Source organism: Rhinolophus ferrumequinum, chromosome 12, assembly GCF_004115265.2.
Source record: "Rhinolophus ferrumequinum isolate MPI-CBG mRhiFer1 chromosome 12, mRhiFer1_v1.p, whole genome shotgun sequence".
NCBI lineage: Eukaryota > Metazoa > Chordata > Mammalia > Chiroptera > Rhinolophidae > Rhinolophus > Rhinolophus ferrumequinum.
The window spans coordinates 9,174,516-9,202,072 of NC_046295.1; the positions used below are offsets into that span (position 1 = coordinate 9,174,516).

General features: G+C 40.9%; 1 protein-coding gene and 1 pseudogene across 2 annotated transcripts in view; both read left to right on the forward strand.

Moving 5' to 3' along the window:
- Positions 1 to 27,557, forward strand: part of LOC117031782 (zinc finger protein 585A) — a gene marked incomplete at its 3' end in the record, with an annotated part of 55,578 nt that overhangs the window by 15,964 nt on the left and 12,057 nt on the right. The gene's annotated exons all lie outside the window — the stretch shown is intronic.
- LOC117031780 (60S ribosomal protein L34-like) lies at positions 16,913 to 17,320 on the forward strand (annotated as a pseudogene). The gene has a single exon (XR_004424612.1). The product of XR_004424612.1 is annotated as a 60S ribosomal protein L34-like (transcript).

Consider the following 27,557-nt stretch of genomic DNA (forward strand, 5'->3'; position numbering starts at 1 on the left):
ATCAGAGAACTCACACAAATGAAACATCCCTGAAAATGTTACGGAACTTGGAATGCTTTCCACCAGAAAGCATACTTTTAAGAACATCAGAGAACTCACAGGGGATAAATTGTAAAGATGAATGTAGGGAAAGTTACAAGTCGGTCAGAAGAGATTGCAGAACTTATAGAAGAGACTAAAATTTATTAAGCTGATGAACATGGAAATTCCTCAGGAAGCTCCTCACCAAATATAAGAGAACTGTCTTAGGCTATTATACAAAATACCATAGAGTGGTTAGCTTAAATAACAAACATTGATTTCTCACCTTTCTGGAAAGTGGAGAGTCCAAGATTAAGGCGCTGGCAGATTTGGTGTGTAGTGTGGATCCACTTCTTGGTTCGTATATGGCCATCTTCTTGCGGTTTCCTCACATGGAGGAAGGGGCAAGGGAACTCTTCTGGGTCTCTTTAATAAAGACTCTGCCCTAATGACTTCATCACCTTCAAAGGCCTGCACCTCCAAATCCCAGCACCTTTGGGATTAGATTTCAACACATGAATTTGGGGAGGACATAACGTTAAGTTATTAGCAAGTACTTACACTGGAAGAAAACCCTCAAAGTGTATATAGACAGTCTTTCAACCACTAAGGATAAGTTTAGTCCTTTCGGGACATCAGACAATTCTCTGGGGAAAGAAACATTGTGAAGATAATTAATATAAGAAATATTCTGTATGCATTCAACCGTCTGCAATCTTCCACTATGGATAAATACTGACTGTTTAATGAAAATGTGAAAGCTTTCTGTCAAAGATTGAATCTTACTGAATAGAGAATTCATACAATGAAGAAAATGTAGAATGTGATAAATGTGTGACGACTTCAAGCAAAAGCCACCCTTCTCAGGACAAGAGAAAATGTATAGAGCAATAGAGACCTCGTAGGATATTAAGCAGATGAAAGAAATCTTACAAAGGTAATGGATTTGGGAAATCCTGCCAAGTCAGTCCACAATATAATATATATAAATAATAAATCTAGTAAAAAGAGACCCCTATGCCATATACTGCATGGTCACCAATAACCATTTACTGTTGTCCTTAGGCCCACGACTCGTCTAAATTTCCCAATCACTCTTTCATCTTAATGTGGTAGTGTCACCAAATTTTAGGTAGTGGAATATGACTATCAGTGGTAAAACAAGTTTCATGAAGACGTTTTCATTCTATATATTTCTCTGCTGTTCCTTTTCCCTACAACGATGAGGGAAGAGAAGCACATTGAATGAGTCAGGGTTCAAGAAATGTGTGGAACAGTTTCCTCTAACTGACTTTTGCAAGAAAGAAAACACTTGTTCTCTGCTGAGCTGTCACAGGTTTGGATTTACCTGTGTTAGACATCCCTCAGCTATGGAAAGCTATGATTGTGACCTCTGTGAAAAGTGACAAGTGGGTATGTGTCAGAAGAGTCACATGAAGGGAACCGCTGACAACATCCTGAATGATCAGTAGCTGTCAACCATAGCTCTTTTCTATTACTAATCATGTAAATAACAGGCTTTGTTTGAAGTTTCATTTGTTTGATGATTGCATTTATATTGTGTACCTTTTGTAGCAATACAAAAGAAGTGTTGAGGATTTTCAGTACGTCATGCCAGGATGCACATACTATTGTTACCAGGTCTCATGAATAAGCAATACTAAATTGGATTATTTGGTTACTGTGGTATCTTCCATGTTTCTTCACAAAAAAGTCATTAAGTATCTTGAGATACATTCAGGCTACACTCTGTGTGTTATCATAATTCTCAAGCTTTTAAAAATTTTAGCATTTATTTTGGTCATTGCCCAAATCAACTTTTACCATATTTGCAAAATCATGCTACTTTTCCCATTTTTCCTCCTATCCTTTTCGTGGTATGAAACAGTTCCTTTTTCCAGAATTTTTAATTAGTGTTTGTATAAATTGAGATTCTTTCTTCATGCAGTATGTTCTAATCCTTAACTATTGTTATTTTATTTTGTTTTGATGGTCAAATCATGGGATAAAGCCAAGACATGTTCATTCACATTGGCTCCTGTGTTCAATATTAATGTTTCTGATGCCTTTTTGCTTTACCAAACCATCTTTACCAAAACTTTTTGTTTTACCAAACCATCTTTACCAAGCCTAAGTGTTCTGATCATGATAATATTTAATCTGCCATTGTAATATTTTGCATTATACAGCAAGTTCTTTATTCATATACTTTTTTGGAACATGTTAAGTGTTTGCAGAAATATTTAGAATTTTATGCCCCCTTAAAAATAAAGATTTAAGAATTTTGCTTGGGCCTGAGATTCATTCCTGAGAAACCTAGACGCAGAGTCCTAGTGATGTGGGACCCAGGCCTTTCCCGCTTTCCCTCTTTGCTGGCACATGTCCAGAGGACGCTCCCCACATCACTTCATCCACTAGAGAATGTTATCTGAGCCCTAAACACAAATGGTCCTCTCTTCTCCCTGCCTTATGGATGTGTTCAGGAGATAATAAGGCCCCGAGCCTTATAATCTTTCATTATCGGCTTGATTCTTTGGAGATCCTCTTTATTTATGGGGTATTGATTCATTCTGGGGAGAGGTTTGGAGGAATCTGTTTGAGTCTTATTGGAGGTTACTCTTTGGATCCTGTCTAAAGCAGTTGGAGATTTTGCCCAGAAGTGGGTTCCCCGTGAGGCAGCTAGAAAGACCCCCAGTTGGCAACAGTGTTCTGAGGAAAAGCTGCGTGGACACCTGCGTTGTGGCAGGGCCGTGACGGGCTGGGCATTCTAACGTAGTGCCAGTGGGGTCTGTGTCCCAACAATGTGGGTTGAAAGAAATGGGAAACACGGACATGGGTACCGTTTCTTCTCAGAACAAAACACAACCAAAGCACAAGGAGCTCTTTAACCATAAAGCAGAAGGAGAGACAAGAACTAAGGCTTGTACACTGACTGGAGGTGTTGGGAAGTCCCTGTGAATTCTATTTTGGAGTATGTGAAAGCCCCTAGGAGACTGAGCAGTTTTTATCAGTGAAAATGAGTTAAATCAATTAATGTGTTAAAAAGGGTGTGATATTCCATCCTGTCCTTTGGCTGAGAAATTTGGAAGCTTGCTGCTTTGACACACACACACACACACGCACACGCACATGTCTATATATTATATAAACCATAGGGAAGGGAGGAGCTGTGAGAAAATTGCCCAGTTGATTCATCTCCAACAATTCTGCTCTCTCTTCCCCTTGTGCCTGTCCCAATAAAAAACAGACATACGCAGGGCCTTAGAGTTTTTGTTGATAAATTATCGGGATAATTCTTTGAATTGTTTACAAAATCCATTTCTAAACTATTAGCCTAAAAGTAGAAGACCAACGTGAGGGGCAACTAGCATTTATTTTATATCCAAATGAATGGCTATTGGTAAAGCACTGATTCGGGCAGAAACACTACAGGGTTTCAATTAGGAGTCATGGCAAGGGGCGTTTATGAGAAAGTGAAGGGGAACAATTACATGAATAGAAAGAAGGAATTTCTGTATGTGTTGACAAGCCAAAATTGTGATGCTAATTCTAAAACATATTTTTAATTTTCAGCCCATACTGGTGCTAATTCTAAAGAATATTTAAAATTCCAGCCACTAGTTATATTGTCTGCTTTCTGGTTATGCTGAAATGCTGCTTTAGGCCCATTTGAAAGGTTCTGTTGCCCAGTTTTAACATTCCAAGGATTTGTGGAGTAAGATGTGCAAGGTACTTCCTCTAGGATGGAAGCTCTAACTCCATTGTAAAGTGGTTGCATTTATATTACTTTTTGTGTTTCACCTCTTTGATTGAGGTCTTTTCTTGAAAGCCTCACTGATCAATCGTGGGAAAGCAACACTGATCACTTATTAAAAGCATCGTTGCTCTCTTGTCGCCAGGAATATACTCATTCCCAATATATTCTGTCCCACATAGAAGGGAGCATGATTTTATTTTCCTTAGGAGCCTTAGGCCACATTTGAGCAATTGCACCAGAACGCAGGAAGTCTTTACCATTATGTTTCTTTAAGGACAAACATGTTCTGTAGTTTCTTGAGGTTTTTCCTATGAAGTCTCGAAGGCCTTAGTGATCATCTCAAAACGTTGAGCGACCATTGTCAGAGTGGTGTCTTTATAACATTGACCTATGCAAAACAAAGTTTTAGAGCAGCAAATATTCATATATAATAACAAGCAAAATGATAAGTCCAGTTTGTAGAATAGACGTGAACCAGGAGTCACTACCTGAGGGCAGCCAGCTGAAGGTATTCAAGAACCACGAAGGTGTCAGTGGGCCCTGTATTTAATCACTTGGCTTGTGCCCATATTTTATCTAGTTCCATCTCTATTTCACCAGAGGTGTTTTATCCAAGTATAAGAGGAGTTCTTTAATGCTAGAGTAACCCCTACCCTGTTTAGCTAGATTGTCAAGAGCAATTCTGCTCTCTAATATAAGTCATGCAAGGGAATTTATGGATTTTTCCTTATTGGCTAGTACTTTGGTGGTAGCTCTAGCAATTCCCCTAAGGTTTTTGAGAAGTACCTAATCATGTATTTAGTGTAATACCTCTCCAAGAAGAAAGTATTCTTCCAAATCTCATACCATTGCTGGGCATTGACATATGTGCCACCAGTTTCACGTTTTGTGCTATGAAGTCTGTTTTAAAATGATGCCCCATGTTGAGTTCTATCAGGGGTGTCAAAAAAATAAATAAATAAACCAGTGGACACTTTCGTCAATGTTATTCCAACAGTTGTTCACCATAATCAGAAGTGCCTGGATGCTGATGGTAAGCACTTTGAGCTCCTCTTGTCATTGCAGAAATGAAACATGACTTGTATTCACCTTTTATCGGTACATACTACAATTTTAGTACATTTTTTTCCTTTCTTAAAATGTGTGTACATTTTTTTTTTTGATACCCTCTGTATTTCCAAGTGGAAGTTAAGGGGGAAAAGGTAACAATAATGTTATCGTGAGTGTTTCGCCTCTGATATTATTTGGGATTGGAAACAACTAAAGTAAGTGATGAGTCATAAGAAGAGCTACTGAGAATGAGTGTAGGAGCTAACAGGAATATGCCTAAAGATTAACTGATGAGTCTGAAAAAGTAAGAATAAGCCTGCGAGCTAGAAGAATAGGCTTAAAGATTAACTGCTTAAGCTCTGAGACTCCAGATACCACTACCCTTGTGGACCACAAACACCTGGACAGTTTTTGGATGAAGCCAGCCTTGACAGTACTTCACAGAAGGGCCCAGACTCAACTGTTAACAATTGCAAGATAACTGGTCCCTGCGTCAGCATAAAAAAGTATAAAACCCCTGCATTCTGTCACCTGGGGTCAGCTGTCTCCTTTAGCCATGGGCATTCTCTCTCTGCCTGACCTTCAATAAGATTTTGTTTGCTTTCCTACTTTTTTGAGCCTTGTGAATCCTTTCACCTTTTGCGAATGACCAGGGATTAATTCTACGCTAATACATTTTGGTGCCGATCCCAGGAGTTGGACTCGTCCTCCTTTTCCCCCGCATCCGCATTCGGAGCCATTTCCTGGCCGGGGCTACTCTCTGGTGGAATCCTAAGTCCAACCTCTGATCGTTGGGGAATCTCATAGCCAGACCTTGTGTGAGGCTCCTTTCTATTTCTTGGGATCGGCAAGTCTTGTTGGCCACCCTCTTAGTGGGTATGGGATGGGCACATAAATTCCTCCAAGGCGTCTGTCTGCCACTTTAAAGAATTCTGTGGCAGAATAATCTGGTAGCGGTCTGGGGCTGCATGTCTAGGTCCCATCAGGGGCAAGACGAAGATGCATTCATCAGATATGCACGTAAGTCAAAGGCACACAGACTCTCTTTCCGCTGGTCACACCCTGTAGTTCTTTTTGATGACTTGCTCCCCCTTCTTTTGCTTCTCTGGACTTCCATTGCCACCCCATGGGACAACAGGCTTTTGTTCAGTAAGTGATATGCCTTGAGACATCTGTGAGGCATCGGGACAATCAGCTCTCTAGATAGACATCAGAAGGAAGCTTCAGAAATTAGAGCTGGGTCCACAGACTCCGCTCCCAGTCCTCTTAGGTACAGCCTTTCAGATCTCTAATAGGGATGAAGTGGAAAGGGAGCCTAGGGTACGGAGGGACAAGAAACAAGATCAGAGAAAGGCTAAATTAATGTCTGCTACCCTTGCGAGCGCCCTGCCTTCACAGACTGAACCAGATTTGGGCCCACGAGGAGGGACCCCACCGAAGACAGGCCCAAACACCTGGTACAACTGTTATCAGGAATGACACTGAAGTCAGGCTAGGCCTCACCTAGCCAGCAGGGCCCCCTCTGGCCCTTGTCCCTTTTGCAAAAGGAAGGACACTAGAAGGACTGTCCCCTCTCCCTTTGAGGAAGGAGGCCGTCTCAACTCCTAAAATGCCAAAGGGGCAGCTCCTCCAACTAGCTGCCAATTTCTGTCATCAGGAACTATGAGCCAGACGACTGTCACCTCGACTAACGGACCCCAGGACTCATCCTGGCTTCACTGCTCAACATCACAGAGGCTGAGCCCAGAGTAACGCTTGCCATGGCTGATAAGAATGTTGTGTTCTTGATCCGGGAACCACATTCTCTGCTGTAATTCATACAGCAGAGATGTACACTTCCTTCCAGCCTTCTCCTAACAGGTAGTAAAGGCAATCACACCACCTGCAGACAGACCCTACATTTACCTTGTTGCTTTGCGTCCCTTGCTTTTACACATAGCTTTCTAATTAGGCCCCACTGCCCCATACCCCTTTTAGGACGAGATATTATGCAGAAGCTACAAGCTCCCCTCCAAATCTCTCCTAACCCTACCCTAATGGCTGCTCTGCAGCCTATTTTCCTTCTCAAGCATTTAACCCCGACCTCTGTAAGATCCTACCCTGGATCAATAAAACAGGTCCACCCCATTGGCTGGGATCAGAAAACTCCCAGCAGAGCGTCTCCTCTAAGTCCAGCATAGATGAGGCTGACAGACCCTACCTTTTTTCCCTGTAAGCCCCAATACCCCATTAACAGGGAGGCTCTTCTCAGGACTCAGCCTACGATCAACAAGCTCCTCAGGCATGGACTTTTAATTCCCTTCCATTCATCTCGCAATCTGCTTATTTTACTGGTCAAAAGCCATCTGGCCAAAACAGGTTAGTTCAAGATCTAAGGATTAAAAATGAGGCAGTAGGGTCCAGCCCGGTGGCTCAGGATGTTGGAGCTCCGTACTCCTAACTCCGAAGTCTGCCGTTTTGATCCCCACATGGGCCAGTGGGCTCTCAACCACAAGGTTACCGGTTCAAGCACTTCAGTCCCACAAGGAATGATGGGCCCCGCCCATCATTGAACATCGCAACTTGAGCTGAGCTGCCACTGAGATCCCGGATGGCTCAGTTGGTTGGAGTATGTCCTCTCAACCACAAGGTTGCCGGTTCGACTCCCACAAGGGATGGTGGGCTGCGCCCCCTGCAACTAGGAACGGCAACTGAACCTGGAGCTGAGCTGCGCCCTCCACAACTAAGACTGAAAGGACAACAACTTGAAGCTGAACGGCACCCTCCACAACTAAAATTGAAGGACAACAGCTTGGAAAAAATCCCAGAAATACACACTGTTCCCCAATAAAGTCCTGTTCCCTTTCCCCAATAAAATCTTTAAAAAAAAAAAAAAATGAGGCAGTAATTGCAACTCATCGTTTAGCCCCTAACCATTATACCTACTAGAACTAACCCCTCTAGAGACCGAATGTTTCACTGTATGGATTTAAAGGAAGTCTTCTTTTGTGTCCCCCTAGATCCACTGTCTCAGGTTTTATTTCATTTCACCTTCATGGACCACCACTCTCAGATCCACAGGCGACGACATATATGAACTCTCCAACCACAGGGATTTCAAGACAGTCCTCACCCTTTTGGACAGGCTCTAAGTGGAGATGTTAGGGAGCTTTCCCTCCCCGGGGCTACTATCCTCCAATATGTTGATAAACTCTTTACTTGTAGCCTGGAGAAGGAAAGTTCCGATCAGGATAAAATAACAACTTTAAATTTTCTAACATAACGGGGATTCCTAGTAAAGGCCACACAGGCTCAGATTTCCCAGCAGCAAGTAACTTACTCAGGATTTATTCTTTCACCTGGGCAACGACACACTAGCAATGAGAGGAAGGAATCCATCACCTCCCTGGAGCCCCCAACCACCAAGAGGCATTTTCTTAGGCATGGCTGGCTAGTGCTGCATCTGGATTCTTCAGTTCTGGCCATAGCAAAGCCTCTTAAGGATCTGCAGCAAGAGCCCTTAGACTGGCATGAAGAGCTCAAGTGCACATTCTGTGCCCCTCACAGGCTCTAACTGAAGCCCCTGCCTTAGCTCTCCCAGATCTGCCCTAGCCCTTCATAGGGCACAATATCCTCTCACACATCCAAAACATTTCTAAGAGGTGCCCATTTGCCTCAAAGCTAATCCAGAAACACACCTTAGGCCCCCTCCGCTCTTAGAGCCGGTTCAAAGGAGATGGCAGTCCCCGGGGAGGTTGGCAAACAGACTTTCCTCATGTGCCTCCTGCGAAGGATATCTATCGTTACCTCCCAGTTTTTATTGACATCTTTTCGTGATGGCTAGAGACCTTCCCTAGTGAGACTGAAAAGTACTCAGAGGTCACCCACTCCCTACTGCAGGAGATAATTCCTGGATTAGGCCTGCTTTGCTCCTTACAGAGCGATAACGGACCTATTTTTATCTCCCAAATTACTCAGCCAGTCTGTGAAGCCCTTCAGATTACTTACCACCTACACTCTCTCTGGGAGCCCCAGTCCAGCGTAAGGTGCAGCGTAAGCTACTAAGCTCACCCAGGAACTGCAGTCATCCTGGACCCAGCTTTTACCTCTAGCGCCCCTTACGCTCAGCATCAGTCCTCAGCATCAGTCCTCGCTTGGACAGTCACGTGAGCTTCTTCAAACTTCTCACCTGGAGGCCTTTCGTATCAACAGACCTGCTACCAGATCCTGAAAATGCTTTAGTCACATATGTCTCCTGTATAGGTCAGGCCCTGAAAGAAATTCATTCTCATGCTAACACCCTTCTCCCAGCTCCGGAGTCTTCCATAATGTGATCCAAACATCCAAAAGTTAACCCTGGACACTGGATCTTTCTTAAAATACTTCCCAACAGTATAAACCTCTTCCATCCATGTGGCTGGGCCCATCACGTTCTCCTAACTAACTTACAGCGGTCAAACTCCTTAGACACCCTTCCTGGATACACCTGTATCGCAGATAAAGCTTGCTTCTGAGCCAGACTCCACCCAAGAAATGACAGCACCCAGGACACCTATTCTTGTAAGCCAACAGAAGGACTTAAGCTTTTCTTTAAAAAGCAAGCAGATAAGCAATAATTAATCCTACTATTTTACGTGACCCGCTCTTCTGGCCTCTTATCCTCTGTCAGCTCCTTTTCTTAGCCCTTAACCAGTGCATATGGGTTACTTCCCCCTCCTGGCTAAAACTACTCTTCTCACTCTTAAGATAAACTTATTCTGGCTTCTACTACTTCTGGCCCCTTAATTAATCCTCAAAGGTCACTAATACCCGGGGAAAACATTTTCACTATGCCCCAAATAGCACTCCAGATCTTAAAAAGGGCCAATTCTACTTCAACCCATAATCGTTGGATCATGTAGATATTCTCTTCCCCGAGGAGGGCTTATTCTGCCTGCGCAAAGGAATTGGTTCTTATGGAGGTGCCTCTCAGTTTGCATGTCACTCTGTCAACAGTCTCTTGACTCCAGCCAACCAGCTCTTATCCCAGGTACAACAGAGCTTCCCTGCTTCTCTCTGAACTAAGGAACAGCCTATCTTAAGACTCCTCTATACACAAACAGAATTAAGAGACTCTCCTCTCTGTATTACTAGGAAGCCTTCTGCATATTCTCATATCCCGGATAGCGAGAACCAAAATTACATATGACCCTCAGACTCCAATTCCTTTCTACATACTCCACATATGGACAATGAGCCTTCAGGACCCCACCACGATTTCCTAAACCTGGGACTTGTACAGGTACACCATTCACCACCTGAGGCTCTCAGTTCTGCAACGGCAGACCCGAGGGTCCCTGCCCTCAAAGCTTCTGATTCCATCCTACACACTACTCAGGAAACTTGGAACCTTCTACCGCATACCACACAAAATCGCAGGGGTTAATCGTTGATCAGACCCATCCTATATTATTCTGGGACCCGGATACATAAAATAGTAATACGCCATGCTAAGACCCCCTGAGGGCCACTCTATTAGCCTCCCAATATCACGCCATGGCCTCTGTGGCAACTTTTACTGGCTCAACCTCTGAAGTAGTATTTCAATTTTCTGTACATGCATATCTCCAGTTCCCCAGGGAAATTCATTGTCTGCGGGCAATTTGCATATCACTGCTGGCCTGCCAGTTGGTCGGGAACATTCACTATTGGCTTTCTGGCGTGATATTCACTTAGGTAGTGGAGATCAGCCCCTACCAGTCCCAATAATGGCCGCTATTTGGAAACACCCTGAGCCAAATGAGCGATCCGGCTCATTCCCCTTCTCGTTGGTTTGGTGATTGCAGCTCAGTTACAACTGAAACTGCCTGACTACCGGTTCCAAAGCCGATCATGAGTTATCAGGGGAAATCACTGAAGTCTAGGATGCTTGCCACAGTCCTCAGTCACCTACAGGACCGGATTATTTTTACACTTAAGAATCACCCAGTGCACATTCAAGTTTCCCCAATTATAACCAATGTCTTTGGCAGCTGTTGCTTATTTAATCGGGATTTTTTCCGAGGACCACACCTTGTATTGGCGGTAAACTTCAAGTTTAACCCCTGACGTTTTCGGTTTCCGATACAAACCCTACAGAAGGGATGGTTATACCAACGTTTTACACCAAATTAAGAAGGGGAAACATTGCTAACTCAGGAAAAGGAGTGAGAGCGGTTGTTTTCTGGGAAATGTAGTCTTGCTGGAACTGGCGGCCGCGAAGGACCCTGGGAACGGGTCTTCTGGCCTCTGTCGGCTCCCGTACAGCTCTAGTCCCGCCTCCCGGCTTCCGCACGGACCTGGGTCTCGCGGGGAGCACCTGGTAGAGCCGGTTTTCCACGCGGGCTCGGGCGTTCGCATGTAAAGGTAGAGCGCGGGGGTGAAGGGGAATCTGGGCGACCTGGAGACCAGCCTGAAGCGCGTGGGGGCTTGTGTCTGTGGAGGAGAGAACGGGAGGTCGCGGGAACCCCCCAGGCGGGATCTTCAGTGCAGAGCCCGCCGGTGCCTGTTGGGGGGACCCCGGCCCTTCCGGTTCCCTGGGCGCAGATGGGACTGAGCCCGGTCGGGAGCACGTGCTCCGTGCTGGCCGGGGTGCAGGGACCTTGTGCCCGGCCCCACCTGCAGCCGGACGGGAGAAAACCCGGTTTTAGCGGCAGGAGGGGAAAGCGCGTTTATAATGAGACCGTGAGAGCCAGAAAGCGCGGGCGGTGAGTCTGCGTGAGAGACGAGCTCTGGGGCTAAAACTACCGGGTGAAGTCCAGCGCTGTCACCTGTAGGCAGGGCCGACAGAAGGAACCTGCCTCAGTCGGATTTCTCATGGGAAAATAATTGCGTTTTGAGAGAGAAGTTCTCGCTTACAAAGCAAATAGCCAAGTGAGTAAATGGCAACTGCCATTATATTCAGAAGGTACTTAGGTCTTTCTCTTCACTGGGTGGCTTTTGTAAACCTCACATCCAATATATGAGGTAGGCATGACCATCCGCATTAGGATAAAAGAAAGCAACCGAGGCTGAGGTTGGGGGAGCGTATTGCTCAGCTCACAAGCTCGGGAGGACGGAGCTCCGAATTAGGAGCAGACGTGCTTTAAATCTCAGGATATATCTAAATCCCGCACCTACCTAAAACCATCATTACACCTTTCACGGCGCTTAACAGAGTGACCTGTCCCTACATACGTGTGGGTAAAACTGGAAGTGAACGTGAATGGACTCCCAGCACTGTCAGATGCATTCCGGAAGTCCTGGCGTCTCGTCAGAATCCTTAGGTCAGACAGAGGCTCCTAGCTCTTCCTGCACTGGCAGTTGTCTGTGTTTTAAGTCTGAAATTTTAGGCATCCCGAGAGTGTCAGGTTTGTGGCCCTAACGTGAATTTGTTTCCCAGAGCCAGGTCCCAGATTTTGGGAAACACTTATTTTAGAACAAAGCAGCTCCTGTGATGTAGGAATCGGGAGGGCTCCAGGAACAGGAATGTTCCCTGGGAGAGAACAGCCCTGTTCTTACTCTCCTCACTAGAGCTTCAGAGCTGAGGCAAAAGAACACAGGAAACAGCAGGGCCTAAATTTGCCCGGTCAGAAGTTCTTGACCCTCTGCTGGATTTGGAGATATTGCCTCCTGCTGTAGCCACCACACTGGTGTGACAGTGGAGGATTTGGGTCAGCTTTGAGAGAGAGGTGAGCTGGGGTGGCTCAGGGGTACGCTGCCCAGGGAAGGTCATTTTGTGGGAGACCTTGTGAGGGTGAGGTCTGGCGTAAGGGGCAACGAGACACACAATGGAAATTCTGTCCCCAATGTTGCTCAGTGGCCCCCTGTATTTCACTCTTTACAAAACTGTGCTGCTCTCACACGTGCCCATGTGACATTATTGAGTTGTCCTCACCTCAGAGAATCCCAAAACGATGGTTCATGAAGGTTTCCATGCTGATGTCCTTTTGACTCTAGAAAGCTTTAAAGAAATTGGACCAGAGAGTTTCAGTGACTTATCAAGAGTCAGGCAGTTTGTGACAGAACCAGGAGGAAAACAGCTGCAGTTTACTTTCTCACAGGTAAGTCAGCAAAAATATCTTACAAAAAGAGCCATTTGAGAAAATATAATCCAGTTAACACTAAAATGAAATATTCTTGCCTTCAAACCCTCTATACTCCTTTTACTGGGCTTTCTGGGGATTTTCTCCTTGAAAACGTAAGCAGTGTTAATTGGAAAAGAGTTACATGATGCAGCCTGAGTATTTTATGTAAATATTAGTGAAAGAGCAGTGCCTTATCCTGTATGTACTTTAATGTAACTAAGTTGTTTATGTTAATCATTCAGAAAATCAACTACATTGTTTTTAACCAGAGAGAAGTTGAGTCAATGAAAAGCTGTACGGTTTAGTCCACGTGTCCACTTCCCATCTCATGTGGACAGGTGGTGCCGCCCCTGCACAGTCCTTCCTTGGCCTCCCAGCCGAACCTCCCCAGTTCTCTACTCTCTCCCCAGAGCAGCAGAATGAACCCATCTCAGGTGAGCACTTTGTTCATTTCCCACTTTGCATTGTGATGGATTTATGAGGTTCATAAATGTCCATATATTGAATGAAAAAGAGAAGTAGAAATAAAGCCAGTCTTGAGAGAAAATACACAGGTTTAGCATTAGCTCTGATGTTTGTAGTGGCTTTTGGTAGATAACTTTTGATTCGTATATTCCATGTAATTGCCCCTTTGTTAGATTTTAGTTTAGTCATGAATGTACTTTGAATTATATTAAATACTTTTCCTGTATCCATTAAAATAAATCTATAACATTTCTTTTAACGTATACATATCATGAGTAGCAAAATGAATTTTCTAATATTAATTCATGGTTGATTTCCTGTATTCTCCCTACTTGCTGATGAGTTGGCTGGGATATTTCTGCTTGTACTTATAAATGAGTATCTGTATCACAGTTAAGTGAGCGTATCATTTCCTTTATCCGTGTTTCCATCCAATTTTGGTGGTATGTTTATATTAGCCTCATAAAAAGAATGTGACTCTCATCCTTTTTTTTGTTTCCTTTGTGTAATGTATTTTTCCCCTGTATTTTATTTCATGTAAATTCCATGTAGTTTGCAGGGGATTGTTTTGTGAAATCTTTGAGTACCAAATATGTTTGTTAAAGATCATAGGTCTCTCCTATGTTTTTCTCTCACCATGTATTTTTCAGAGAGCAGAAGTGTTTAATCAAGTTTTCAAATTTTTAGTCTTTTCCTTTTGTTATGCTTTTTTTGGTCATATGTAAAAAATCTTCCTAAGCCAAGGTCACAATGATTTTTTTGTCCTGTTTTTGTAAGTTTTATAATTACAGTTTGTTATCTTTAGCATTAACTTTTATGGTGCAAGGTATAGATGAAGATTATTTACTTTTGCTTATGCATGTTTGATATTCCAACAACATTTGTTGAAAAGAATATACCTTCTCCACGGAATTGTTTTGACACCTTTGTGGGGAATCATTTGATTTTATATTCTTCGTGGTTCTGTTTCTCGAGTCATTAGTCTCTTCTGTTGATGTGTGTCAGTCCTTTTGCTAATACTATACTTCCTTGATTCCTGTTGCTTTCAAATAAGTCTTGAAATTGGTATTGTGACTTTCCCAAACTTGTGCTTTTTCAGAATTGTATTGGATAGTGTAAATCCTTTACCTCTTCATAAAATTTTTAGTATATACCTTTGTATCTTCAATATGTGCTCTAATTTTGTGTGTGGTTGCAGTGTCTCTATACATCAATTTTAGACCTTCCTTTTATGTTCCAAAATCGTGCAACCAACACTCAGTGTATAGTTCCATCTGCATGTTTATAGATCTCTTAAGTGTAAATGGAGAACATCTGCCTCACTGTGACCCTCTGCCCATCCCCTTCCTTCAGTTCTTCTACCTCAGCTCATGGCTGAGTTAGAGAAACCCAGTTGTCGTCCCTCCTGTATGTCTCCTTCGCTATTCACGCAGGATACGTTACTTCTGACACTTCTGGTCACCAAATATGTGGGTGTTGTTCCCCCCCCAAGTAAGTGTCTACAACACCAGCCAGACTTCTTACAGTTTAATTCATCTGACACCATCTGCCTGGAGATAGCGTGAGATCCCACAAGTAAAGGGCTCAGTTCTACAGCACTGCTCCCACCCCACTGCAGGTACCGACTGCAGGTCCCAGTTGTCACCTGTGTTTCTGACCTTGGGCTATTCTTCTGAGGTTCCCAGGACTCCCACGTGGGTTTGATTAATTTGCTAGAGCAGCTCACAGAACTGAGGGAAAGGCAATTACCGGTTTATTAAAGGACATGGTATAGGATACAGGTGAATAGCCAGATGAAGAGATACATAGGGTGAGTGTCCTGAGCACAGCAGCTTTTGTCCCCATGGAGTTGGGGTGCATCTCTCTCCTTATACATTACTGTTAAGTTCCCCAACCCAACCTAGAGGCTCTCCAAATATGTACTTTTGGGGTTTTTATGGACTAGTCATCATATAGGCATGATCAATTCTTAACTTTATTTTGAGCCTCTCTCTCCCCTCTAGAGAAGTGGGAGGCAGGGCTGAAAATTCCAAGCTTCCGATTATGGCCTGGTCTCTCTGGTGACCAGTGCCCGTCCTGGAGCCCACCCACAGTCACCTCATTAAAACAAACGATGCTCCAGGTGCTCTTATCACTTAGGCACTTACAAGGGTTTTAGGAGCTGTGTGGCAGGAACCAGGGGCGGAGACCCGTATATGCAGATGATCGTCTGCTTATTATGGGGTTACGTCCTGATAAACCCACTGAAAGTCGAAAATACCGTAATTCAGAAATGGAGTTAGTACTGAAAAACCAAAAACAGTTCATCGATTTCTCTACCCCTCATCCTTCACCTCTGGCAGTCACCCATCTGTTGTCGGTATGAACTTAGGTGTTTGTTTTTTTTTGTTTCTTTGTAGTTTCCACCGATACACGTCTGACAGTTAAGTTAGCGAACTCATTCTAGAAAAAGTGCTTCATACTTCATTGCTGAATACAGTAGTACCTCGGTTTTCGAACGTCACCGTTGACAAACATTTCGGTTTATGAACGCCGTAAATTTTATGGATCTATGGTATCATTAGACAGTAAACTTCATGCTAAATTGCTGTCTTAGGGGTTGATTTTAAAAGTCTGCAACGGATTAATCCATTTTTTATTACTTTCTGTGGGGAAACCGTGCTGCGGTTTTCGAATGTTTCAGAACTCGAAAGATCTTCCGGAATGAAATATGTTCGAAAACCCAGGTACCACTGTATCACTGCCTTTGAAGTACTCCCCTTCAGGAGCTATGCACCTATGCCAGCGCCTAGTCTACCCTTCAAATCTTTTTTTGGAATGGCCATCAGAGCTGTTTTCATACTACACTTGATGTCCTGAATGTCATCAAAATGTCTCCTTTCACTATTTCCTTTATGTTAGGGTAAAGAAAGAAGTCCTTGGGGGCCTGACCAGGTGAGTAGGGAGGGATTTCCAATACAATTATTTATTTACTGGCTAAAAACTCCCTCACAGGCAGTGCCCTGTGAGCTGGTACATTGTTGTGATGGAAGAGCCATGAATTGTTGGTAAAAGGGTCAGATGATGGACTGTTTTCACGCAGCCTTTTCAGCACTTCCAAATAGTAAACTTGGTTAAGTGTTTGTCCAGGTGGTTCAAATTCATAAGGCACAATCTCTCTGAATTCAAAAAAGGGTAGCAACAGTGTTGCAACAATTCAGGAAATGGTTGTCCATCCTTCTTTTTGAAAGATCATCTGGTATTTGTCTTTCTTAATTCACTTTGCGTAATGCCCTCGAGGTCCTCAAATTGGTCTCCTCCATTTTCCTAAATAAAACTTTTCTCCGCTCTTGCACAGCATTGTGTCTGATGGCCAAGTCTCATGATGCGTACGACCTCCAGGGCTTACCCGTATCTCTTCCAGTCTCTTCATTGCCTTCATTCCCTGTTACCCCAGCAGAGAACTCCTAGAGAGTGTGTGTACCCTAGAGAGTGCTCAGGACAGTTCACTAGGCACAGGAAAAGATGACAGGAAGCCTAGTTATAAAATTGTATGTAGCTCTTCCGGTGACGGTGTTTACAGGCATTCAGAATGGTCCAGCATTTAATATACCGTAGGAGGCTGTCCTACAATACAGCTTCTAACAAAACTAGGCTGTCCCGAACCCCTGGTAATAGAATATTTACCTTTATACCAAGAAGGTTGGGAAAGCACCAAAATCTGCATGTGGCGTGTGCCCAGGCCGACTCCGTGGAGTTCGTGCTGTGAGACCTAAAGTTCTGATGAGGTTGTCTAAAACGAAAAAACATGTCAGCAGGGCCTATGGTGGATCCATGTGTGCTAAATGTGTCCGTGACAGGATCAAGCGTGCTTTCCTTATCGAGGAACAGAAAATCGTTGTGAAAGTTTTGAAGGCACAAGCACAGAGTCAGAAAGCTAAATAAAAAAATGAAGCTTTTTTTGAGTAATAAAAATAATTAAAAGGCTAAAAAAAAAAAATTTTATCTAAAAGACAAGTCACTAAACTTTATCGTTAGTATATTAACTGACAGTCTGTGGTATATAATTTAGAAATAATTGCAAATACATCCGGGCACGAGAATAGTATTTGTTCCAATTATGTGAGTAGTCTCACAGTGTAAGACAATGATAGGCCATCATAGACGTCCTTTATAAAATTTTCTTTTAAATTCTTAACAATAATTCTGATAGAAAATAGTTTGCAAATGTATTTGCCATGTCACCTGTTCCTGAACCCTTGTGACTGAGTAAGAAATATGCTGTTACAGGCCCCAGTGTCCTTCAAGGACGTGACTGTGGAGTTCACCCAGAAGGAGTGGCAGCGCCTGGGCCCCGCTCAGCGGGCCCTCTACAGAGACGTGATGCTGGAGATCTACAGCCACCTCGTCTCCGTGGGTGAGCAGACCTGACCACCTGACTCCCTCTGGAATGCAATTCTGTTTTCCTTCTCTCCTTCATATTGAAATTACTTTTATTGGGGTGTAATTAACAGAAATTAAATCTTAGTAATGTTCAGCGTAGAATTTGCTGAGTTTGGAAATGTTTATAGGTGATTACTACCACCAAAATAATGATATAAAATACTTTTGTCGCCCCAAAAACTTTCCTTGTAGCTCTTTGCAGTTATTTTTCTCTCCCCTCCCGCTCCCTGTCAAACACTGGTGTATTTTTGTCCCAATAGTTTTGCCTTCCTAGAATTTTATGTACATCGTACATTATTTACACATTTTTCTTTCTTCTTTTACTTTGTTCTTTCTTAAATTTTATTAAATTATTGATGTGACATTGGTTAATAAAGTGATATAGGTTTCAAGTGTACTGGTTCTGTGATGCATAATTGTATATTGGTTTGTGTGTTCACCCAAAGTCAATTCTTCTATCAGCAGATATTTGGCTCTTCATTCACACTTTTCCTTCTAGCCTTTCCCTCTGGTAAACACCATACTGTTATCTGTCAATGAGTTTTTGTCTGTTTGTCTTTGTTTTTTGTTTTCAGTTTCATATCCACATATGAGTGAAATCATATGGTTCTCGACTTTATCCATCTAACTTTGTCGTGGCCAAGTAATTTGTTGTATGTAGGTACTAGGTCTTCTTTATCCAATCATCTCTTGAAGGATGCTCTGTTTGTTTCAAGGTCTTGACCACTGTGAATAATGCTGCAGTAAACATAAGGGTACATACATCTTTATGGATAAATGTTTTCAGATTTTTTTGGGTAGACAATGATTTTGCTGGGTCACATGGTAATTGTATTCTTAAGTTTTTGTGCAACCTCCATACCGTTTCCATAGTGCCTGTCCCAATTTGCATTCTCACCAGCAGTGTATGAGGGTTCCTTTTTGCCCCACAGCCTCCAGCACTTTCGATGATTTGTCTTGTTGATAACCATTCACACAGGTGTGAGATGCTATCTTATTGTGGTTTTGATTTGCATTTCCCTGTAGCTAGTAAAGTTGAGCATCTTTTCCATGTATCTGGTGGCCGTTTATTTGTCTTCTTGGGATGATTGTCTGTTTCGGTCCTCTGCCCATTTTTTTTGGAGGGCGCAGTTCACAGTGACCCATGCGGGGATCGAACCAGCAACCTTGGTGTTATTAGCACCGTGCACTAACTAATTGAGCTAACCGGCCATCCCATAATTGGATTGTTTGATTTTTGTCGTTGAGTTATGTGAGTTCCTCATATATTTTGTATTTGGCCCCTCTATGGTAGGCGTTGTTTCCAAATATCTTGTCTTATTCGGTTGGTTTCCTTTTTGTTTTATTGATGTTATTTTTTGCTATGCAAAAGCTTTTGAGTTTGATACAGCCCCATTCATTTATTTTTGTTTTTACTTCCCTTGCCTTTGAGATGAAACTCATAAAATGGTCTGTGAGACCAAGTTCCGGGAGTTTAATACCAATGGTTTGTTCCACGTATTTTATTTTTTCATGTCTTGTATTTAGGTCTTTGATCCATTTTGAGTGAGTTTTGGTGTACGGTGACAGATATTATAGCAATCTACTTTCCTTCTTTTGCATGTGGCTTTCCAATTTTCCCAGCACCATTTTTTGAAGAGGCTTTCTTTGCTTAACGGTATGTTTTTGGCTCCTGTATTGAAAATTATTTGCCCGTATGTATGTGGGTTTATTTGTAGGCTCTCCTTTCTGTTCCATTGGTCTGTGTGTCTTTTTCTGCCAATACCATGTGTTTTTTTTTTTTTTTTTTTTTTTTTTTTTTTTTTTGACATGTTAAAATGCATTTATTACACATTTAATTTCCTTAATTGAAGGAGAACTTGGAAATACCCCTGCTGTTACTGATTCTAGGTGAAGAATCAATATTCCTTGCACATTTTAATTTTTTTTCTTACTGTTTCTACCCAATGGGAGATTAGAAAGTAATTTTGTTTAAGAACTAAAATTAAAGTAATTACTAATTTTAACCTCTTTTGCTCCCAGGTGGTTACTGCAATTAAAATCAGTATTTATAACATTCACAGCTAACCAGCATTTCAGGGTTTTAAAACCTTTCATTCTAGACCTTCAAGTACATAGCTGAAATCTTGCAAATCTTCTGTGGTTAACTGCAATTTACACATCCTTTCTAGTGAAACTATGAGGTCTATAGGTGAATTGAATCTGAGTGCAATTAAAAAGCTATTTGGACAGCATTCCTTGCTAAGAAATGTTATCTATGTAGTATTTGTTAACGATTATAAAGCTTGGTTTGTTATCTATAATTCAAAAACTTTACGTGGGTCTCTTTCAAAACAAAAACATAATATACTATAATACTGAAAAAATATTTTTTTTCCTGAGGAGCTCAAAACGCTTTACTGATGTTTTCTCATTTGTCCTCACCATTTCCCCAAGGTAAGCAGATGGAAAATGTTATGCACATTCAATAGATGGGGGAACGAGGCCAAGAGAAATGAATGAACATGCCCAAGGTCATGTAATACGTCAATGGCAGGGGAAGGATGAGTCTCCGGTCTTCTAATTCCCAGGGACCTGGCATTTTGTAACATAGAGCAAGGTACCAAACCAGTTCTGGTTTGGTTTGGTAAATACAAGTCCCCACTTATACAATTACAGTAAATTAATCAGACATCTGTTTTGTGGTATATCTCTATGTTTGGTGTTTACATTGGCCACAATTCTTGTTATTTTTTTTTTTTTTTTTTTTTTTTTTTTTTTTTTTTTAATTTATTGGGGTGACAATTGTTAGTAGAATTACATAGATTTCAGTTGTGCAATTCTGAATCACATCATCCATAAATCACACTGTGTGTTCACCACCCAGAGACAGCTCCCCTTCCATCACCGTACATTTGATCCCCCTCACCCTCATCCCCCACCCCCATGTGGTTTTGATTATTGTCTTTTTGTAGTAGAATTTGAAGTCAGGCCGTATGTCCCTCCGGCTTTGTTCTTTTTTTTCAGGATTGCTTGGCTAATCAGGGTCTTTTGTGATTCTATACACATTTGATGATTATTTTTCTTCTATTTCTTTGAAAAAAATGCCTTTGGGGTTTTGATGGAGATTGCATGAAGTCATCATATTGCTTTGGGTAATGTGGGCATTTTAACTATGTTGATCTTCCAATCCATGGAAGAAATTCTCTCCAATTCTTTGTCTCACTTAGCGTTTGAGATTCAGGCATGCTTTTGTGTATGTCACCATTCTTTTTATTTCTAGGCAGTAGTTCTTTGCATGTGTACACCGCAGTTTGTCATCTATATACCAGTTGATAGACATGTAGGGTTTTCCTTATTTGTGCTGTTAGGAATAGAGCTGCAGTATCCATATAAGTGCATGTTTTGTTCAGACATTTGTTTTCATTTGTCTTGTGTAAACATTCCGATGTGTGGTCTTAGTTCTTATGGTCACTTTATAGGAACCTGCCCAATGTTTCCCAAGTCACTGTGCCGGTTTGCGTGACCATTGGCAGTGTCTGACAGTTATGGTTGCTCTATATTCTCACCAACATGTGGGAATGGAGGGCATTATGGTTTTTTGTTTTTGTTTTTAATAAACAACACACGTAGATTTCTCACAGTTGTGGAGGCTGGAAGTCCAGGATCATGGAGTAGACTCCATGTCTGGTGGAGACCCACTTCTAGGTTGCAGGCTGCCAGCTTCTCACTGTGTGCTCACCTGGTGGCCGTTACTTTGTTTTTGTTTGTTTGTTTTTTTTTTTACAGTCATAAACGAGATATTTAAAATAAGATGAAGAGACCAGTTAAAATTGTGGGAGTAGAAATCATTTTTTGTTTTAGTCTATTCCTTTCTACATTTCCATATTTTTGAAGCCCAATAAATGTTTTTCAATTTACCTGTGACTTTTAACCAGTCAGTAGTGCTTTCATTTTGTTTCCTACAATTTTGTGCCGTAATGAATTTTCTGGATGTGCACAAAGAACTGGAATTTATATAATAGATAGCTGGCAAATACATTTTACATATCATATAACTGCATATTAAATAACTTTGTGCTTTGATAACTTTTTTCTTGGAGCATGAATAAATGGTTGTTGTTGTTTTTTAAAGATTCTAGTAGATGTGTTTGTATCTTACTGGATTTTCATTTGTATTTTCTTCATGACTAAGGAAGTTGAACATCTTTTCAAGTACTTTTTGGCCATGCATGGATTTTGTTTCTTGAAGTCTGTTCAAATATTTAGCCCATTTTTCAAGACTGTTTCTTTTAAAGAGTTACATTGAATTGACAGAGTTCTTTATGTAATCTTTATGCAAGACCACGATTAGATGAATATTTTGCTAAGTTTTCTGCCTATCTGTTGCTTTTTCTTCTTAACAGTGTCTTGGAACAGCAGAATTTTTTGTTTTTTAAGATATCGTTTGTTTTTTTCATGTTTTTTTTTCCATGTTTTTTTCATCGTTTGTTATATTTCATGTTTTTTTTGTCTTTTTAAATATTTTTTTGCCTAATCGAAGGTCACTAAAATTTCCTCCCTTGTTTTCTTGAAGATACTTTATAATTTTACATTTAGGACTTTGATTCACTGCCAGTGAATTTTTTTACGTCTTTTACGTGCTGTGAAATAAGAGTTGTGGTTCATTTTTTGTATATCTGTGTCTAGTTATAGTCACACCATTTGCTGGAAGGATTATTAGTTTTGCATTGAATTGGCTTTGGTTCTTTCTCAAAAACAAATTGACCATATATCTGTAGTTCTATATCTGAACTTTATTCTGTTTAATGGTTCTGTGAGTCTGAAACGCACCTTGTTGATTATGTAGCTTTCTGGAAAGTTAGCAGATAAGGAGGATTTAGTCCTCCAAATATGTTTTTAATTTGAAAATCATTTTGATTATACATTCTTTGCCATTTCCATATAATTTTTAGAATTTCAAATCAATTTCTTCAAGACTTTTGCTTAGAATTCTGGTTGATATAGTCTTGAGTCTACAGAATGGTCCAGAAGGATTTACGTATTAATAATATGGATCTTCTTTAGGATACACTAAGTGATAGTGTATCTCTCCCTTTTATTTAGGTCTTTTTTTGTTTGCAGTGAGTTTTAGTTCTGTGTATATTTTACACATATTTTGTTAAATATATTTTATGAAGTTGATGATACTATAAATGGCTTCTAATTTACAACTACAAATTCCAATTGTTTGTTAGAAATGTGTAGAAATCCAGTTGATTTATTTATATTCATTGTGTCTTGTAACTTTATTATTCTTATTGTAGCAGATGTTTTGGAGCTTCTCAAGTATGTTTTATATGAACAATTATGTTATCTGAATAAAGATATATTACTTCTTCAGTTTTAAACTCTGGCTTTTCTTTATTTATTTATTTTGTTTCATCACTGGCTAGCGTCACCAATGTAACATTGAATACAAGTGGTGACAGAATATACTTATGTGTTGTTTCTAATCTTAGAGGTAAAGCATTCATTCTTCACCATGACATAATTAACTAAATCGATTGTTAGTTTCTAAAACTGACCTTTATCCGTTTCTGGAAATTCTCTAATCTGTTGAAAGTTTTTTCTTTTTTATTGATATTTTATTGGGGAAGGGGAATAGGACTTTATTGGGGAACAGTGTGTATTTCCAGGACTTTTTTCCAAGTCAGTTGTTCTCCTTTCAATCTTAGTTGTGGAGGGTGCTGTTCAGCTTCAAGTTGTTGTCCTTTCAGTCTTAGTTGTGGAGGGCGCATCTCACCTCCAGGTCCAGTTGCTTTTGCCGTTGCTAGTTGCAGGGGGCGCAGCCCTCTGTCCATTGCGGGAGTCGAACCAGCAACCTTGTGGTTGAAAGGACTCGCTCCAACCAACTGAGCCATCGGGAGCTCAGTGGCAGCTCAGCTCAAGGTGCCGTGTTCAATCTTAGTTGCAGGGGGCGGAGCCCACCATCTCTTGAGGGAGTCTAGAAATTGACCTGGCAACCTTGTGGTTGAGAGCCCACTGGCCCATGTGGGAATCGAACCGGCAGCCTTCAGAGTTAGGAGCATGGAGCTCTAACCGCCTGAGCCACCGGGCGGGCCCCTAAAGGATAATTTTAGATGTAACGTCTCAAGACTTGAAGTCATGGTAATACTTATAATTTGAGTTCACCGATTTGTACTATTTTCTAGAAGAGATCGAATAGAACTGGTATTGTTTCTTAAATATGATGTTGACTATACGATTTTTATAAGTTTTCTTCATCAAGTGGAGGAAATTCTCTGTCCCAGTTAAATTAGAGAATTTTATCATGAATGGGCTTTAATTTCCCTCTTTTTCTTTATTGGGCTTCATTTTATTCTTTTTCTAATTTCTTGAGATAGAAGCTCGATTATTGACTTGAGAATTTTCCTGTTTTCTAATGTAAGCATTTAGTGGTATCAGTTTTTATCTCAGCGCTGTTTTAGCTGCCTCCCACACATTTTGATATGTCTTATTTTCATTTCATTTTGTTCAGTGTATTTTTTTTAGTTTATCTTGAGACTTCCTCTTTGAAAGACTTTAGAAATGTGTTGTTTAACTTCCAAATCTTGGCGATTTTTATAAAACTTTCTTAGCCGATTTTTAGTTTGTTTTCATTGTGGTCAGAGAATACACTATAGTTCATTGTTATTTAACTTTTTTGTTGTGTTTTTTTTTTTAATGTCCCAGGATAATGGCTATCTAGGTACATGTTCTCTAGAGTTTTGAAAAGTATGTGTATTCTGCTGTTACTGCGTGGACTTTTCTATACATGTCTACGAGAGCATGTTGGTTGATGGTTTTTTTAAGTTGTGTATCTGCTTATTTTCTATCTAGTTCTATCAGTAGCTGGAAGGGGATGTTGAAGGATCTGATTATAATTATGGATTTATCGACTTCTCTTTTTAATTCTCTTAGTATTTGCTTCATGTATTTTTAATCTCTCTTGCTATATACATGTTTCATATTGACGTCATTTTGGTGGATTGTTCCTTTAATCATTCTGTACTGTCCTTCTCTTTCTCTCTTAATATTCATTTCTGTTCAGTTTCCTTTATCTGATAGAAATATAGACCCTCAGATTTTTTTTTTTCTAAATGTATGCACGGTATATGTTTTTCTGGTGTGTTACGTTTAAACTTGCCTACATCATTACTTTGAAGTGAGTTTCTTGTAGACAGAATATAGTCAGATTCTTTGTAAATCCATCTGATTGTGTTTTACAAGTTGTCTTTAGATCGTTTGCATTTGATGTAATTATAGATATGTTAGGGCTCAAGTCTGCTGTTTATTGTTTTCTTCTATTTCTTTATTTTTTCCTTCTGGTGGGCTACCTCAGAATTTTATAGAATTCCATTTTGATCTGCCCATAGTGTCTTTGAGGTTTTTGTATAGTTCTTTTTAGTGCTTTCTCTAGGAATTCCATTTTTTATAACTTATCACAGGCTGCTAGTGTTCATATTTCGTTAGTTTGAGTGACGTGTACCTCCTTTTACCTTCCCTAATTTATAATGTAACTTTGTCAAACGTTTTCTCTCCGCATACTCTTAACGATATCTGACAGTTATAATGCTGCTTCCACCATGAAAGAGTTTAGTAAACGTAAGAGAAGGAATACCTGTTGCATATACCGTAGTCCCCCCTCATCCACGGTTTTGCTTTCCATGGTTTTAGTTACCTGCGGTCAACCGAGGTCGGCAAAGACTCAATGGAAAATTCCAGAAATAAACAATAAGTTTTAACTTGTGCATTATTTTGAGTAAGTAGTGTGATGAAATCTTGGCTGTTCTGTGTGGGACGTAAGTCATTCCTTTGTGCAGTGTCTCCACACTGTGGATGCTACTGTCACTTCGTAGCCATCTCGGTTAGGAGATGGACTGTCAGGGTGCTGCAGTGTTTGTGTTCGAGTCATCCTTGTTTCACTTCATGATGACCTAGCGCGCAAGAGTAGTGGCTGGAAATTCGCATATGCCAAAGAGAAGCGGTAAAGTGCTTCCTTTAAGTGAAAAAGTAAACATTTTTGACTTAATAAGAAAAAAAGACTCATATGCTGAAGTTGCTACGATCTACAGTAAGAACAAATCTATCTGTGATACTGTCGAGAAGGAGAAAGAAATTTGTGCTAGTTTGCCTGCAGAGAGAGACCACATTCACATAACTTTTATTATAGTTTATTCTTATAATTGTTCCATTTTATTATGTTATTGTTAATATGTTTCTTTTCCTATTTTAAAAATTAAACTTTTTCATGTGTATGTATGTATAGGAAGATCATACTATATACAGGGTTTGGTGCTGTGTGCAGTTTCAGGCACCCACAGGAGGTTCTTCAACGTGTCTCCCATGGGTATGAGAGGACGGCTATACTTATATTTTTTACTTCTAGTCTTGTTCATTTTTTTTCCTGATAGTTTAAGATCCCTAGACATTTAAAATCTATAAAAGAATTTTTGTAGCTGTTCTTTTACGGTAGTCCACCTGGTGATAAATGTGTACATTTTTCTTCATCTGAGAATGTCTCGATTTACACTTCATTCCTGATGGTATTTTCTCTGCATATTGAATTTTGCGTTAAGAGTTTTTAGCACTTGAATCATTGTGCCACTTTCCTATAGCCCTTGTGGTTTGTCATGAGATGTCACTGTTCCAATTGTTTTTTCCCATATTTAAGGTTACTTTTGTTTTGCTGCTTTCATAATTTTTTTTTACTTTTCTTTAGTTTTTAGATGTCTGACTGTTTTATGTCTGGGTGTGGCTTTATTTGGGCTAATTCTGTTTGGCATTTCCTTAGCAAATAGTTTGTCTGCATTTTTGATGTCTAGCTCTGATAGCTGGCAAGCCTCATGTCCTCCGTCCTGTCTCCACATCTGGGCAAGATAATCATGAAGTCTGCCCCTTCCTTGCTTGGCACAAATCAGTCCATTTACACCATGCAAATCCTGGCTTATTGTAACTTGTCGTTATATTAAGTTGGTGCAAAAGTAATTGCTGTTTAAAAGGTTAAAAATAAGTGTAAAAACCGCAGTTACTTGCACCAACGTAATAAATAGCAACTCTCACTCTGGCTGCATCCTCTGACCACAGTAAAATCCAGGGCCACTTGTTCCTTCCTTCAAACTGTTTCGTTCTGTCTTGAGTGCCTACCCTGCTTTCTCCTGATTGCCTCAATATGTGAGCAACAAACTTTTTTGTGTCCTGGTAAGCACTACAAAACAGCCCAAACATGGATAGTTACAGAGGCAGGAAACGAAATATTGGAAATGAAGTCTGCAAACTAACCCAGTTGGAAGTCCAATACATACTAATATGAAAAAAAAATGGTTCCAACTTCATTTTGCGCCTCAACAACATATTCTTAACTAACATCTGCTGAGATATACTGATTGGCAAATTGGCAAACATCCTGGCCTCAGTCCATACTGGGGCTCAAATGACAGTTAACGTGGGTATTCCTGTGACTTTTAACAGGATGCTTTCTGTAAGGGCAGGTGTTGTATAGAGGACAGATAGTTATGCTTCACCTGAACCATTGGAATTATTGCCTTAACCAACCTCACTGTGGTGACACAGCACCCATTGTAGTGCATCATGGACTTAGTGACCCAAGTAACATAATGAAATTACATGTCTGACACTTACGCTTCATTAGCTTGACAAATGGAACTCAGTGACCGCCCCCCTCAGTTATGCCATTGCACCCAGTCTGTGCAGGCGAGATCTTAACCACATCCAACTTTCCTCAGGAGCACAGATATGATTATTACATTGATGACATG